Source organism: Nicotiana tabacum, chromosome 4 (genome assembly GCF_000715075.1).
Source record: "Nicotiana tabacum cultivar K326 chromosome 4, ASM71507v2, whole genome shotgun sequence".
In the NCBI taxonomy this organism is placed as follows: domain Eukaryota; kingdom Viridiplantae; phylum Streptophyta; class Magnoliopsida; order Solanales; family Solanaceae; genus Nicotiana; species Nicotiana tabacum.
In genome coordinates, this window is record NC_134083.1 from 45,970,154 (window position 1) to 45,988,041 (window position 17,888).

The 17,888-nt window shown below is 39.2% G+C and overlaps 1 long non-coding RNA gene across 2 annotated transcripts; it reads right to left on the bottom strand.

Annotated features, from left to right (window-relative positions):
* Window positions 1–1,877: 1,877 nt before the first annotated feature.
* LOC107765402 (uncharacterized) lies at window positions 1,878–7,589 on the bottom strand. Of its 2 annotated transcripts, none has more exons than XR_001643425.2 (2): window positions 7,412–7,589; window positions 1,878–2,500 (listed from the first exon to the last, which is right to left on the bottom strand). It is a non-coding gene; the product is annotated as an uncharacterized LOC107765402 (long non-coding RNA). The 2 variants fall into 2 exon arrangements; XR_012708651.1 differs by lacking the exon at window positions 1,878–2,500 and adding an exon at window positions 3,066–3,373.
* Window positions 7,590–17,888: the final 10,299 nt, after the last annotated feature.

Genomic DNA, 17,888 nt, shown 5'->3' on the forward strand with positions numbered 1-17,888 from the left:
CGGTGAACTCGCTTCCCGTCAGTGACCGTGACTTTTGACTTTGCAGACATATATGTTACATCATTGACCTCATCTCCCCCAGTTATTACATTGACTGTTGGGGGTTTCTGGGGTTCCTGTCTGTTCTTCATATATGATTATCTTCCTTTCTCATTGAACAAGTCAATAAATGCTCGACTTCTCCCAGAAGTCTACAATCTGCTATTCTATGGCCATGATCATTATGAAACTCGCACTAGAAATCTGGATTTCTTCTTATTGGATTTGATCTCATTTCTTTAGGCCACTGCACCTTATCCCCCATACTTCTTAAAACAGCTACTAACTCGGATGTGCTGATATTAAAGCTATAATCCCATATCCTTGCTTGATTATTGGAATCATCGTTTCGGGCATCTCGTTCCTTTTTGAACTTAGATGAAGAACTCGTACCTTTTTGCCTTGGTCTTGAGACGAATCGTGCGTTTTCCTGTTTAGATCGAGAGACTCGACCTACAGGTCCCATGTATGGCTCATACCTGTCTTTTTCAGACCTTTTTTTTATTCTGACCGTCTCAATCCTAATCTTTCATTGACCCTTGGTTGTGCGACTGTATCCTCTTTTATCTGCAACTTCATACTGTACATGTTGTACACATTGTTGTAAATTCTCGCAAACTTTCCTTCAGCCTTCTCGTGGCTTCAGAACTTTTCTTGTTCAAATTGCTCGCGAATGCCATAGCTGCCCAATTACCAGGTACTCGAGGTAACATCACCCTCTCCTGCTGAAATCTATCTACGAAATCTTTGAGCAATCTTGTACTCCCCTGCTTAACCTTAAAGATGTCTTCCATCCTTTTTCAACTTTTTGAGCTCCCGAATGTGCTTTTATAAATAAATCTGCAAGCTCAGGAAAAGAATCAATAGAATTTTCATATAAAAGAGAATACGATGTTAATGCTCCCTTCATGAGTGTTTCACCAAACTTTTTGACCAGAACCAATTCGATCTTTTGCTTAGTTAAATCGTTGCCTTTCACGCCAGTAGTGAATGCAGTCACGTGGTCCCGAGGGTCAGTGGTTCCATCATATTTTGGAATATCAGGTATCTTAAACTTTTTAGGAATTGGTAAAGGTGCTGCACTTGGCTTCCAGGGTTGTTGTGAATACTTGTCAATATTCACCCCTTTGATCACGGGAACCACGCCAGGTATTTGTTCTATGCGATCATTTTGCTCCTTCAATTGTTTTGCAAAGTTAGTACTAAATTTTATAAATTAGAATTATTTGGTGTACCTAACCCTCTATCACGAGATTCGTTAGGAATTTCTCCAGTTCCAGAATTGTCAAGCCTGAGCGCGGGTTTTCTAAGGTTGTTGTATTGACCGGTGAAGGTGTTTGTGGCGTATTGGGCAATCCTATGACAAAAGCTTGTAGTGCACTATTCACGTGTTCCACAATCAATTGTTTTAGAGCGTCTTGCTCTACGGTTTGTTCGTCCCCTTGTTGATCATCAACGCGTGATGTAGACCTTTCAGGTGAACCTCCACGGGATTGCCGAGGGGACCACGTTGGTAAGTGGTGTGGTGGAGTTTCACCTTGTTGGTTTAGATGGTTATTCTCGTTAGTAGTTGACATAACTGGTTGTCAAAAAAATGAAATTTGGAAAATGAAAAGATTATCAGATTCCCGGTAACGAAACCAATTTGTTTAACCAAAAATAGATTTCTCGGTCAAACTCAATATTTAGAAGAAAACAGATTACTGATAACCAAAATTTACTTCACTTTCCTAACAATTTTAGGAAGAATAGATCGAAGTATGAAAATGATTAACAAAGAAAAATTAGAGAATGAACTGACAATCACTACTCAAAACCAAGACTTAAAACTTGTAGAGTAAGCAAAGAATAATAGTATGTATTTCAGTAATAATCGTAACCTCCATTTACAAATGAAATTCTTATCCTTATATAGAAGCATATAATCATAACGGTTCTCACACTTAATTTGGAGTTATTAAGGGCATTAATTGTATTGATTGCCCGTTACCATAGATAACCATAACTGGCATATTTATGACTAAAGATTCCTCATAATTGCTCTGATTCGCCTTCCTTATTTATTCCTGATTCATGTATCTTCCCTTCTTTGCAGCCTTCATCCATTTCGTTCCCGTTTCTCTTTTGACAACTGTCAGGCCCGGTTCTTTTCTCTATGCTACCCCGTGGGTATTTTTCTCGTACCTTCCTTGCATTCTTAATTCAATTAATTGAGAGTGCCACTTGTCGCTATATAGACGCTCCACGCGTCATGCCTTGTCAGCTTACTGATGTTCCATATGTCATGTCTTTGTTTCACCAATACAAAGATAAAGGTGATTTGGTTATGTCTTACAGCATACAGCTGGAGACTAGTACACACATTCATGCGGAGGTTGCTGCTATTTGTTATGCTTCATAGTAGTGTCAGTCGAACACATCAAATAATTTTTTGGAATTGTCAGCAACTCCAAGCATTCAACTGCCAGAAAATGTCATTATTGAAACTATTTCTCATAAGAGCTTCCATAACATCTTCAATTCCCACTTTTTTACAAGAAGTCTCAATATCTTTCTTTTGTCCAATTAATATAAAAACTTCAGTGCCCAAAGATAACTGGTTATAGTTAACAAGCTTCCCAGGGGTCCCAAGTCTCCTCATTCTAATTTTGAAATAACTCAACAGATCAGGACAACACCCTTGACCCATAAGAGATAATCTTTTTAGTTCTAGGTCTAAAGAGTTTCATTGACAGCTCGATTTCCTCCCTAAGCCCTTTAATGAAACTAGATAAGAAATTAGCATCATAAAGCAGGATTTCTAACCAAGAAATGAGCCAAGTGTTTCAAATTCCTCTAAATAATCAATATAGTATATATTTAATTGGTTTGAACCAATTTTCTGATTATCTTCAATTTGTACGGGCGTGATTCATAATGCAAAGAAATTGATATACCTCTAGTTCCATTAGTTCTGAAGATTTGTTCCCTTCCCCCCTCAGAAACTTTGTTATTCTATAAATTTTGGTCCTATAAGCCCTTCAAAACAACATATCAATATTTAGCACTCTTGTTGAGCAACATCATAATATTATTGTCATATCCTAAAACAAAATAGATCCATTATAATATACAGGGGCTGATGTAGTCTTTTGGCCACGGATTCATCTAAAACCATAACTTTCGACAAGAGCATATACACATATACACCAGAAAGGTTTTAGTCTCTCCAAACTAAATCCATATACTCCATTCATCTTGCAGCCTAATTACATCAGCTTTTGATTGCCGTAACCTTCAATGCCAACCAACAGTTCCTATCATTTAACAATGCACATTAACATCCCAAAGCCCCCTGAAAATGAAATTTTACTTCCTCGCATGGGTGAAACTTCCAAATCAAACTTTCCACGAAAACTACCGTAAAGATGTTACTCCACCATTAGGGCAATATGTTTAATAATGGAGAAAATAGGGACAAGTTTTTTCGGCTAGTATATGTAATAGTTTAGCTAGACTTGGTAATCCTGGTATCCTAATTGATGTCTCTTCTATTATGTATTATCCTTGAACTTTTTATGCTATAATATTATCGTTCTTCCTACCACAATAAAATTAAAACAACTAGTCCTTGAGAATTGAGAAGTGAATAGTAAACTGAGATGCAATTATTCTCTACTTATCATTATTAAAGAAAAAAGTTAACTATACAACAAATTTTAATCAACATGCATAGCTCAATGTATAAAACATTCCCCAGTGTACATTAAAAAATGTCACAGATAACAATAATAGCATAGCAACTCATAATATACTTGTTGATAGAACAGCTCTGCAGACAGTTTAACCATTATAATTTACAAACCGATAAGGCTTTTTGCTGCTCCGTTCCAACAAGACTGTACAATTCGCCTTATGGTTTCAATTAACTTTCAATCCACAAACAACGGTCCTTAATTTTCAGTTTTCATACCTTGAATTTATTTTTTTCCCATGCTTGAACTGATTTATAGAGGAAGATGCTATTAGCAAACTGTTATTTGATCATGATCCAAAACGTTTAATCCAATGTTGGTTTACATCACGTGCCATGCGAAAAGCCATTCGACGACATTGTGGATGCAATTTTTTACGGACATATCTTACCACAAGATTGTTAGAAATTGCAAAAAAGGCTTCACATTGGTAAAGAGGAGGAGTTCATTCAAGCATCAAAAACTCTTGATCAATTTCTATATCCTTGCATTTCACGTAAGCCAGAGGAGTTGATGAACAAAACAATCAAAGACGAGGACTTCGACATATTAGCTGAATATGTTAAAGCATACAACCTATGGAAGAATAGAGTTCCGAGGAATGTACAAGAATTTCTGAGGGATTTTCTTGAATTTGATGTTTGCTGGGAGAGACATCTCAAGTGCAGCTCTCACTTGATTTTTCTTGCTCTTAGCTAAAAATCCCTTAGTAGAGACAAGGATCAGGGAAGAGATTCAACAACTATTGCTTTTAAAAGAAGATGAAAACCTCAGGTTTTTCAACATAGAAGAAACACGTAAACTGACCTATCTACAAGGTGCTTTGCGCGAAACTCTTCGGCTATTTCCACAAGTGCCTTTCAATCACGAAGTGCCATCTTCAACTTGACATTCTTCCTAGCGGTCACAGTGTTATTCCAAGTCCGAGAATGGTGCTATCGTTCTAAGTAATGGGGAGAATGGGAACTATATGGGGAAAAGATTGCTTAGAATTCAAGCCAAAAGATGGATTTCGGAGCGAGGAATGATTAAACATGAGCCACTTTCAAATTCTCGGCATTTAATGCAAGTCCAAGGACTTGCTTAGGGAAGGAAATGACATTGATTCAAACAAAAATAGTGACAGCCACCATCATATACAATTATCACATCCAACTAGTGGAACCACAAACAGTTTCTCCAAGTGCTTCTATTATCTTTCAAATGAAAGATAGTCTGAAAGTTAGGCTCGTCAAAAGGGTTCCTCTTAGGTCTAGCTAAGCAGCCATAAATAAATTGCAGTACCTTAATCAAAATAAAATGCGTTAAAACTGATAGCAAATGCATGTATAATCTTTAAATATTTTAGAGAATTCAAATAGTAGTTGTTATTTTTCCTTATTTGCTTTAAATTATTGTTTACTGCATAGGTAGAATACGCCCACACTCAACGATAAGACTGAAAGCTGTGCTAATTTGGGAGCGATTACATGTTTCTGAAGTGTACTCTACCCTTTACCTTCTTTGTCTCTTGAACTAATTTTTGCGGATCTGAATTGCGTTATGAACCCGATAAGCTCTCAATCGCGCAGTCATAGACTTGAGCGACCAGAGAGTTAGCAGTGTGCAGTAGTGGTGTCATTTTCTTCAGAAGGCAACACAATGCTATATCCCAGAAATTAGGATAAACCCTCAATAAACATCAGTGATTCAATAGGTACCTCAATAGCGGCATCATTTTCTTCAGAATGAAAGGAATGACACGGCTTTGGCATTTGCAAATCCATGTGGAATGCAAATAAATGTTTTCGTTTGAGCAAACGAATACATCAACCAGAAATTTAGGGGTGTCAAAATGGTTAAAAGAAAACAGTTAACCACCCATATTATCCATTAAAAATGGGTTGGATAATGAACTTTTTAAAAACGGGTCAAATATGGATAAGAACCATATTATCCATTTAGAAAATGGATAACCCATGGATAACGAATGGGTTTACCTTTTACATTTGTAAAATCTCAAATTCGGGGTTCCTCAAGTTTGGGATACTGTGAATTCTCCCAAAAGTGATCATATTTATGAAGCCATGGATAATATGGGTAAGAATGATATGGCTACCCATATAATCCGCCGGTTAACCCGTTTTTTATCCGTATTAAATATGGGTTGGGTCGGATAATTTATCCTTTTTTTCATTACCCGTTTTCGACCCATCCCATATCCGACCCTACCCACCTGTTTGCCACCCCTAAACAGAATTTGCATGATGGCAAGTGTTTGGAATTGTCAGAAACTCCAAGCATTCAACTACCCATACAATGTATTAAAACAATTTCTCAAAAGAGCTTCCATAACATCTTCAATTCCCATTTTTTTACGGGAAGCCTCAATATCTTTCTTCTGTCCAATTAATATTAAAACTTCACTACTTAAAGGTAACTAGTTACAGTTAATAAGCTTCCCAGCGGTTTCAAGTCTCGCGTGTCGACAGTTCCTCATTCTAATTTTGAAATAACTCAAAGAACAGGACACCGCCCTTGATCCATTAGAAATAATTCTTTTTGGCCACAGTTCTCCATCTCCGGCCTTAATGCCATATTCCTTTTGTTCCTCCGAAATTTTTGCATTTTTATTATGCAAATCAAAATCAAAAACTCTTGAGCTTACTTTGCATTGGGCTATAACCCAAAGTACAATCAAAGAAGGCAACAATAGCTCCTTCTAGGAGGTTGTTTGGCACTTGCATTTGCAATAAGTTTCGCGGCACTACTTGTGTTATATTCCCTGGAGCAGTATCCACATTTGAGATGTCTGCAGTTTTCAGACCAGTTTCATCTCTCTGAGGACCTTTATCTTTCTGCCCCTTATTTTCCATGATTTCAGTAGCAGGAAATTCTAGTTCTAGAGTAGCCTTTCATTTTTTATCATTGTAGTATGGTTCTTCCTCTTCATCCAAAAATAATCCTTGCTAAGTACTTAATAGGTTTAGATGCTTCTATCACCTTGGAAGTAAATTGCAAGGAACCATATTGATTGTATGATCCTACAGTTTTTATCATCATTCTCCTATTCTTAAGAATAGACACAATTGCCTTTACTTGAATTCTAGCTTGTTCTACAGCATGACCTAATGTACAAGGGCAAAACAGTTTTACGGACAACTTGAGTTCCTCCTAAAGCCCTCTTATGAAACTAGATAAGAAATAAGCTTCATTCAAAGCAAGATTTCTAACCAACACTTGAGCTCTAAGTGTTTTAAATTCCTCTAAATTATCCTCAACACTTCCCTTCTCAGTCAATTTATTAGAATTTCAAATACATAGATAGACATTTAAAGTCTAAACCTAGAAAATTTCTTGGTAACCTAGAATTTAACCGTTGCAATACAGGCACCAGAGCACTACTATGCTGAAATTGAAACTAAAGAAAGAATGATCATTCAGATTTGGCTCAAGATTTATTTGAATACAAAGAGAAGAAACACAAAAGACCACGTAGGATATACTTTAAGTGTTCATATTCATAAATGATTCAGATATTTCATGACCTGAATTTTATAAAAACGTTAATATCAGAATAAAAAATTAGAGTAGGACATAATATGCCTATCCCCGTGAGATACAAGAGGGACGAGGAAGATTTCGCATAGTTTACGAACCTCGAGAAATCTCGCGAGAGAACATCGCCGCCGCCGACCGGCAAAACTTTTTTGCATCGGAGTATCGCCGCCGACGAACTTACATGTTGAGCTAGGGCTTTTAGTATGCCCTAAAGTTCCTTCTCCCGATGAGGGAGAGAGAACGTAAAAGAGTTTTCATTGTGTAAATACCGCTTTGAGTCATAAAGTTAAAAGACTGAACACTTTCTTCCTATTTTAAGAACGTTTATTTCAAATCCATTTACCGCCGTTGATACCCAATTTTTTCTTCATATTTTTATAAATATTATATATACTTTCAAAGTGTAAAATAATAATGGGTATATTGTTGTTATTGTATATACTTTCAAAATATTATTTTGCACTATTGTCTAATTTATTGGGGTTATATAAGTATTTTCTGTATTTCTTTCATATTTTTAAGGCCTTAAAATTGATTTTTCTTGCATTTAAATTATTCAAATATTTATAAATTACCCTTTCAAATTATTTATGATGACCTAATCATCTAAATTTATTATTTATACCCACATATATGTTTATAAATTTTTTATTTTATTTCATATAATTATATTTGTATTTTTGAGCTATTTACATTTTTGGCAATAATAGTCTATATTTTACAACTAATTATATTTTATTATTTTTATTTAGGGTCAAAATAACTTTTTATATGTTTACAACCTTCAACTATTATTTGTATATAATTATTTGTTTAAATAATAATTTATACTTATTTAGCTATTTTATTAATTTATTTCTCTTAATTTCATTATTTTAAAATATGGCCCAAGTGATGTCTAATCTTCGGACCAATTAAGGTCCAAACAAATGAGACCATTCCTGATCGACCCCCAGAAGCCTAAAACCAAATGACCAATAGATCCGCCCCAATTCACGACCCGTTACACCCGACCCAATTTATTTAAATCTCAACCGTTGATAAAAAATGATCAACGGCTCACAACACTTCCCCATTCCTCCTTATATCTCCTCAACCTAAACCCTAGCCCATTCTCAACCCCGCAGTCGCCCTCAAACACTCCCTTTTCGTCTCTCAAACCTAAAACCTAGCGACCAGAATTTTCTCGCCCTTTTCCCTGCATTTTCCAGGGAACCAGATATCTTCTTACCTTTTCTGAATGCTTACCACTCTGATATGGTAATACTAAGTGTTGTTCCATCTATGGAAGGTGTATTTCGTATAAATCATGTCCAAACAGGCTCGATCTTGAAGATCTTGCGGGATTCCGTTTAGGTGCATCAAAGGACAAGGAGTATCTCTCTGATTGGGCACATCTCCATTGATTCCGGCTTGATTAGGGTTTTCCTTACTCGTTTCCCTAATCCGATTTGAAATCGGTTTGCATGTGGTCTTTTCTTTATTCTGTATGACTGATTTTCTTTTCTTATTCTACATAATTGGGTTTCTTTTCATTTTTGTTTACCTGTAATTAACACTATATAAACCCCTTCCCCTTATTCCCCTAGATGGACCTTAATCATTGTTATTATTCTCTCACTCTCACTTATTCTATTGTTCTGAAACTTGAGACCTTGGCCGATTGAAATCCAAGGCCACCGGAGTTCGATTGTTGCTCTTTCTCAGTGTGAGTACTGCTTGAGGTTCACTTGAAACCCTTGGGAACTTTGACGCACTGAGATTTTGGGAGTCCTACTGTTCTTTCTCTACTACTGTTGTCTGAACTACTCTTGGCACTTGATTTTTTCTTTACATTCTCGTTAATATGCAACTGGTTAGTGTTCTTGACTCTTACATTTTTCCTTCACTATGTCATGTGTGTTTTGTATACCAATATTGGCTGAACATTTATGGGTAAGCATAACTCAGTTTCCTTGCTATTCGTGAATTTTTGTATTATTATGCCTCACTACAATTTCCCTATCTTAATGTTGTTCTGCGAATCCATATTTACTAGTATTAAGGTCTGCTTAAGTCTAAAACCATTAAGGCAAAGTTGACACACATAGTTATTCTTATGTGACTAGCTCGAATATGTTCTAACTTTCTTAGAACTAGGTATTTATCTGCTTTATTGTGCTTATGATCCTATTGGCTATGCGTTTTTGTGATAAGCCTTTTCTGTGGGTATTTATGATTGTCAGGACCCTAGCATTGAGTTCATAGATGTGTCTTGCCTTGAATATCTATGTTGAAAATCTTTCTCTAGATTTATACGTGAATTACTACTTACTAGTTATCTGGACTAGCCCTTAACCATGCCTACCCTAGAATTTCATGTTGAATCCTGACCTGTGGAAAGTGCTTTTGTTATCGTAACTTGTCTGCCTTAAAGTTCATGCTACTCTTCCTTATAGGGATTCTTGTTTGGTTATAGGATCAATTTTGACCATATCTTGCCTAAGATCTTCATGCTAAGTCATTTATGCATAACTTTCTACTTTCTCAATTTCTTAAAATGATCATGCCTATGTGAATTCTGAACTTTTCAGACTGCATATTTCTATGCTACTTGTGAACCTCAACATTGTACTATAGTTGCATGTTTTACTATAATTTTGTTGCCACAATACTGTTCTATAGGCCATGCCTGCTAGTGCTAGATTTTCTCAGTTTAATGCCTAGTGTTATCTTTGGTATGTATAATGGAACTTGCTATATGATAAGCTTTCATTCTTAGAATTAGACACTTTCTTGCTAATTAGTTGTTGTGCTGAGTTTGTGATACTATTGACCTTTAATTTTCTTAATAAGCTTTCCTTATTAATACCCCTTCTTACCATGAACTGACCTACAATGCTTAGTTATGTTTTGCCCTGCATTCTTATGTTGAGATCTTCTTGTGAAGATTATTGTTGGTCCCTCCCTCTCGAACATGTCATTGCTACTTGTTAACCTTCCTGGAATTAATGCATAACCTTGCCTGCTTGGAACTCTCATGCTTAGTTCTTTTGCCTTATAGATTTTTGTATGCCAGATTCCTGCAATCAAATCATGTGTAGTGCAAGAAGCCTGTTACTTTGAACTTGTTTGCTAATCTGAAAGCCCCTGTATATGTTAACTTTATGTATTCTACACATCCCCTACATCTTATGTGTGTTTATGTGATATTCAAATGTGTGCCTTGTCCTTCAGGTATTTTCTTGCTCCTGCTAGGTGTAATATTAGGGTCCAAATGTGTGTATGCCCTTCCTTAGCATTCGAGTTACCTTAAATGATTTTGGTTTGCATGAGTTGCCATCCATGTCTTCATTATTTTTAACTGGTAATGGATGGGCAAGAGAATTATTTTGTTGTTGGGCCTTGATCTGATTCTTGGTTATGTGGTTTTGAGCACACTATCTGTGCCTGGGATATGGTCATGTCCGAGCTTTAAAGCCTATTTGAAGACCCAGATGCATCGCTGGGTTATTTCACATTTTGTGTTTAGGCATGTATTTATTCTATTTTGGCCTGTAATAGTCTGTAACAATGAATGATGGGGAAATTAGTAAAAAATGGGGGTTAGAGTATTCCAATGCTTGCATGAACGGGTAGAAAGCATGCCTATAAGGTTTAATTACCTTATTTGATATTTGCTTTGATGTGCTTTGATTCTACACATTAATAGAAATCATGTCTATAGGAATCGCACATACTTCACTTAATTTGTCTAAGTACCTATACACTATTCAAAGTATGTTGGTTTGAGTGATTGTTGTACCCGTTTCCATGCCTACTGTTGTGCGCTATTAGACAACATGTTTATAGGAATCAAACGTCAATAACTACTTGTCTAATTATTAGACAGCATGCCTATAGGATATAATAATGCACGCCTTTGATAATACTCATCTAGATACCTTGACAACAGGGTTTTAAATAATTAATCAGTTGCTTTCTGCTACTTTTTCACTTAGATGACATGCCTATAGGGATAAAGTATTATAAAATCAAGTCTAATTTTCAATTGTTAAAAATCCTGCCTATAGGATATTTTCACCCGCATAAGAAACCGTTTACGAAATCAACGCTTCTAGGCTCTTAGAGTTGTTTTACCGTCCATTGCATTCCAATTAGATATTATGCCTATAGATAGGGTTTGTAATGTTTATAATCTGTAAATCTATTAGCCTAAAAGTTGTAACGCTACTACACACTACTGGGAATCAGAATTACCTAGAAATCACGCTTATAGTATTTGATGACTATAACGCTTCTCAACTCTGAAATTTGTTATTGCCTAATCTTCCGCGTGCATTCTTTGTTTATGTGTGGAGGCGAACTGGAGCCATTTGTTGCCTTTATGTGAAGTCCTATATGTTTTGAATGCACGCCTAGTTTTATCATTTTGAGCATCCTAAGTAAAGTCTAGAACCACCCAATAGTAGGTCCAAAGACTCCTGGACCATAAGCATGGGACGAGTAGTGAACGCATAGGATACGACCTAGAATTGAATTAGAGCGGCCTTAAGTAACAACTTTAACATAGTAATCGGGTAGCAGGAGATGATACTTTGTACCTATAATAACCCGACCGGTCGTTTCGAGAGTTATAGCCATGTTTTCCCCATTTCTGCTTCCTTTTATGCTTTTCAGCTATATTTTGATATATCGGGTTAGTTGGTTTGGGTCCGGGGTGGTTTCGGAGTGGATTGAGATACTTAGTCTCTAAAGTAAAAACTTAAGTTGGAAAAGTTAACCGGACATTGACTTATGTGTAAACGACCTCAGATTTGAATTTTGATGGTTCTGTTAGCTCTGTTAGGCGATTTTGGACTTAGAAGCGCGTTCGGAATGTGACTTGGAGATCCGTGGTAGAATTAGGCTTGAATTGGCGAAAGCTAGAATTTTGGTAATTTTGGCCGGCAATGAAAATTTTGATATCGGGGTCGGATTGGATTTCCGAAAGTTGGAGTAGGTTTATGATGTCATTTCAGACATGTGTACAAAATTTGAGGTCATTCGGACGTGATTTGGTAGGTTTCGGCATCGTTGGTGGAATTCGGAAGTTTAGAAGTTCTTAGGCTTGAATCCGGGAGTAATTTGGTGTTTTGATGTTGTTTTGAGTGATTCGAAGGTTCAACTAAGTTTTATGGTATTTTAGGATTGGTTGGTATGTTTGGTTGAGGTCCCGGGGGCCTCGGTCTTGTTTCAGATGCTTAACGGGTCATTTTTGGACTTAAGGAGTTGGCAGATTTTCTGGTGTTATTGTAGACATTTTTCTTCATCGCGTTCACGAGGGAGATCTCGCAATCGCGTAGGTCATCTGAGAGGTCAGCTAAAATTTCTCTTCTCATTCGCGAAGACGAAGACGCGATCGCATAAGGTTATCAGGCAGTGCACCGCAAACGCATGGGCTAGGCTGCGTCCGCAAAGAAAAAGTGAGGCAACAGTGGAGTTAGAGTGTTACTCTTCGCGGTCGCGTGAGGACAATTGAGATCGCGTAGGTGTGAGCAGCTAGTGCATCGTGTTCGCGTGAGGTGTTACACATTCGCGTAGAATAAATTTCTGAGGGAGCGAAGTTGTTTTTCGCGATCGCGATGCCTTTTCCGCGATTGCGATTAAGGAAATCTGGGCAGTAGTGTTAAATTTCAAAATCGAGGGTTTGAACCCATTTTTCATATTTTGAGCTAGAGACCACGGATTTAGGCGACTTTTGAAGGGATGTTCAGGGAGTTGATTGAGGTAAGTGTTTCTCACTTGATTTTGATTAAATTCCATGATTACATCTTGATTTTTATCATCTAAATTGTGATTTGGGGTGAAAATTGGGAAAAAAGTGGAAGAGTTCTTGAGATGGAATTTTGAGATTTTGAAGGGGATTTTATTGTCGGATTTGAGTAAATTTGGTATGACTACACTCATGAGTGAATGGGCTTTCGTGTTTTGTAACTTTGTCAGATTTCGAGACGCGGGCCCGGGGGTCGGGTTTGAGCCGATTTCGGATTTTGGTTATAATTTGGCATTTTTCTTGTGGAATTGATCCATTTAGCCTATATTGATCGTATTATATTGCTTGTGGCTAGATTCGAGACATTTGGAGGCCGATTCGAGAGGCAAGGGCATTGCGGAGTAGAGATTTTCTCGATTGAGGTAAGTAACGATTGTAAATCTGGTCCTGAGGGTATGAAACCCCAAAAATTTGTATCATTTTACTATTTGGAGGTGGCGCACATGCTAGGTGACGGGCGTGTGGGCATGCACCGTTGGGGATTGTGACTTGGTCCGTCCCGTATCAACTGTAACGTTGAATATTTTGTTGAAACTATATGATTCTTATGTGTTTTAGAAAGAATTTATGTAAGTCAGGCTGGATGCCATGTTTAGGCCTTATGTCAATGTTGTTTGGACCCTTAGAGGTTTTTTCTTGCTATCCTCTCATTGTTTTTGATTAAAAATCTATACTCAGTCATGTTTATACATATTTACAGCATAACTCGGTCTCTATTACTCTATTTTGATGCATCATATAAATGTTGTTTGGGCTGAATACTTGGTTTTCTGAGAGCCCGAGAGGATGGAGAGGTTTATGAGTGAGTGAGGTCTAGGGACTGATTTGTGAGGATATTTATGGGATCGGGCTGCACACCACAACATGTTTGATATAGGTCGAGGGCCTCATTGATTTATTCCATGATTTGCTTGATATAGCGCTTGGGCTGAAGGAGCCCCTCCGGAGTCTGTACACACCCCCATTGAGCGCATGTACCTACTAAGTGCGAGTGCTGAGTGCTGAGTGCTGAGTGCTGAGTGCTGAGTGACTCGGAGGCATGAGTGATGGTGAGGTCTGCCCAAGGGGCTGTATACGAGTGATTGTGAGGTTTGCCCGATGGGCTGTATATGAGTGATGTTGCCCGAGGGGTTGATTATGATTTCATTATTTTTGCTCACCTTTACATTGAGCCTTTGTTTGAAAACTATTGAAAGATGTCTTTAAATAATTTTACTGGAACTGGATTTAAAGAGCCGATTTGATTCAAACCCTGGTTTTAAAAGCATGTTGTATTTTACTGAATATTTTTTGTGATATGAACTTTAATTGCATTATTGCTTGTCACTTCTTCTCAGTCTTTATTTACTGTTGTTACTTACTGAGTTGGCATACTCACGTTACTCCCTACACCTTGTGTGCAGATCCAGGTGTATCTGGACACGGTAGCGGATGTTGACTATTCCGGTTGTAGATTTTCTCGGGGATAGCAAGGTAGCTGTCTGGCGATCGCAGCCCTGCTCTTCTCCCTCTTATTTTTCTTTAGTTGTATTTAGCTATTTTCCAGACTATGTTAGTCTCGATATTGTCAGACTAATTGTAGTAGATGCTCATGACTAGTGACACCCCGATGTCGAGCTTTTCTTTTCCGCACTTTTGTTTTGATTTGAACTCCTTTACGAAGGTTTTTATGTTAAATAGCCTTGAAATTATCTTTGAAATGAAAATATCGGTTTGTTTTGGAAACGAGTCGGCTTGCCTAGTTCCACGATAGGCACCATCACGAAAGGGTTAGTTTGGGTCGTGACAAGTTGGTATTAGAGCCTAGGTTACATAGGTCTCACGAGTCATGAGCGGGTTTAGTAGAGTTTTGCAGATCGGTACGGAGACGTATGTACTTATCTTCGAGAGGTTACAGAACCCTTAGGAAACTCCACATTCTTGATTTCTTGTCGTGCGAATTTGTTGATTTTAGTAACTAAACTTTTGTTGTTTCATTCTCTCACAGATGGTGAGGACTCGCACTACCGGACGGGAGGACCAACCACCAGCCAGGGCCGCCATAGGGTGAGGCCGCGTTCAAGGCCATGGTAGGGGTAGAGGTGCAGCCCGCACAACAGCTGGGGCAGTACCTGCAGACCCACCAGTCACCCTAGATCAGGATCAGATCCCAGTTGTTGATGCCCCAACTCAGGCACCACCTGTGCCTATTGTGATTCCAGGCCTTCAAGAGGCCCTAGCTCAGATTCTGACAACATGTATCGGCCTTGCTTAGGCGGTCTCTATCTTGATGGCCGCAACCACTTCTCAGGCCGGGGAGGCACTCAGACTCCCGCCGCTCGCACACCCGAGCAAGTTGTTCATGGACTCCAGACACCGAGGGCACCACCAGCCTAGCCAGTTGCAGCTGCTCAGGACTATGTGGTTCCTGCTATGCCTGAGGATGATCAGCGTAGGTTGGAGAGGTTTGGTCGACTCCAACCTCCACCTTTTAGTGGAACATAGAGAGGGGATGCCTTGGACTTCTTGGATAGGTGTCAGAGGATACTCCGTACAACTAGTATTCTGGAGACTTGTGGGGTCTCATTCACTACTTTTCAATTTTTCGGGGTTGCACTTAGATGGTAGGAGACTTACGAGAGGTGTAGGCCTGTTGGCGCAGCATCCCTTACTTGGCAGCAGTTCTCCGTGGTCTTTTTGGAGAAGTTCGTGCCTCAGTCCCGCATAGAGGAGCTGCGCAGACAGTTTGAGATGCTTCGCCAGGGTGATATGTCTATGACATAATATAAGATGCGGTTCTCCGAGTTGGCACGTCATGCGATTTGGTTGGTTTCCACAGACCGAGAGAGGATCAGGAGGTTTATAGATGACCTCAGTTTTCAGCTTCGGTTGCTTATGACCAGAGAGAGAGTGTCTGGTGCTACTTTTGATGAGGTTGTCGACATTGCTCTACAGATTGAGATGGTTCGCGGCCAAGAGAGGGTTGAGAGGGAGGCCAAGAGGCCTCATGGTCAGGGTGGATTCAGTGGTGCTCCTCATGGAGGTCAGTTTCAGCACAGCAGAGGCCATCCATTCAGGCATGCTCAGTCAGCTCGCCCAATTCGCCGTGGTGCATCATCGGGCCATGGTTCTCACAGTTCTCATCAGGTCCACTCATCACTTAGCTCCCTCCCAAACAAGAATTTGTCCCGTGCTCTATCAGTTTAGGGCTCCTCCATGCTAGGTTCTTCTACCAGTTATCCCGGTGCTAGGGGTTCCCTTCAGTCCTCGCCACCAGCACTAGGGAGTTGTTTTGAGTGTAGGGAGTTTGGGCATATGTGGAGGTAGTGTCCTCGTCGTCATGGAGGTCTATCTCAGTAGAGGAGTTAGCCTTTGACTTCAACACCAGTTACTTCACCACCCACCTAGTGAGCTCGGGGTGGAGGTCAGTCAGCTAGGGGTCACCCTAGAGGGGAAGGCAGATCAGGGGGTGGCCAGGCCCATTTCTATGCCCTCCCTGCTAGACCAGATGCTATTACTTCAGATGTTATGATTACAGGTATTGTCTCAATTTGCCACAGAGATGCCTCTATATTATTTGACCCTGATTCCATTTATTCATATGTTTTCTCGTATTTCGCTCATTTTTTGGATATGCCCCATGAGTCTTTAGTTTCATCTATTCATGTATCTACTCCTGTGGGCAATACTATTATTGTGGACCGCGTACATCGGTCATGTGTGGTGACTATTGGGGGTCTGGAGACCCGAGTAGACCTTTTGCTACTCAGCATGGTTGACTTTGATGTGATATTGGGTATGAATTTGTTATCTCCTTGTCATGCTATTCTAGATTGTCACGCTAAGAGTGTGACGTTGGCGATGCCGGGAGAGTGGAGCAGTTTTGTAGACTATGTACCTAGTAGGGTGATCTCATATTTGAAGGTTCAGCGGATGGTTGAGAAGGGTTGTCTATCCTATTTGACTTTTGTGAAGGATGTTAGTGTAGAGACTCCTGCCATTGATTCTGTTCCGGTGGTACGTGATTTTTCGGATGTGTTTCCTGCAGACCTGCCGGGCATGCCGCCTGATAGGGATATTGACTTTGGAATTAATTTGGTGCCGGGCACGCAACCTATTTCTATTCCACCGTATCGTATGGCACCGACGGAGTTGAAGGAGTTGAAGGAACATCTTCAGGAACTCCTTGATAAGGGGTTTATTCGGCCTAGTGTGTCACCTTGGAGTGCACCGGTTCTATTTGTAAAGAAGAAGGATGGTTTCATGAGGATGTGCATTGATTACAGGCAGTTGAACAAGGTCACAGTCAAGAACAAGTATCCTTTGCCTCGTATTGATGATTTATTTGACCAGCTTCAGGGAGCGAGGGTGTTCTACAAGATTGATTTGAGGTCCGGGTATCACCAGCTGACGATTCGGGATTCAGATATTCTTAAGACAACTTTCAGGACTTGTTATAGCTATTTTGAGTTCTTGGTGATGTCTTTTGGGCTGACCAATCAGTAGCATTCATGCATCTGATGAACAGTGTATTCCAGCTCTATTTGGACTCATTCGTTATTGTATTCATTGATGACATCCTGACGTACTCTCGTATCCAGGAGGAGCATGCCCAACACTTGAGGATTGTATTACAGAGTTTGAGGGAGGAGAAGCTTTACGCAAAGTTCTCCAAGTGTGAGTTTTGGCTCGATTCAGTAGCATTCTTGGGGCACGTGGTGTCCACTGTGGGTATTCAGTTAGATCCGAAGAAGGTAGAAGCGGTTCAGAGTTGGCCTAGACCGTCCTCAGCCACAGAGATT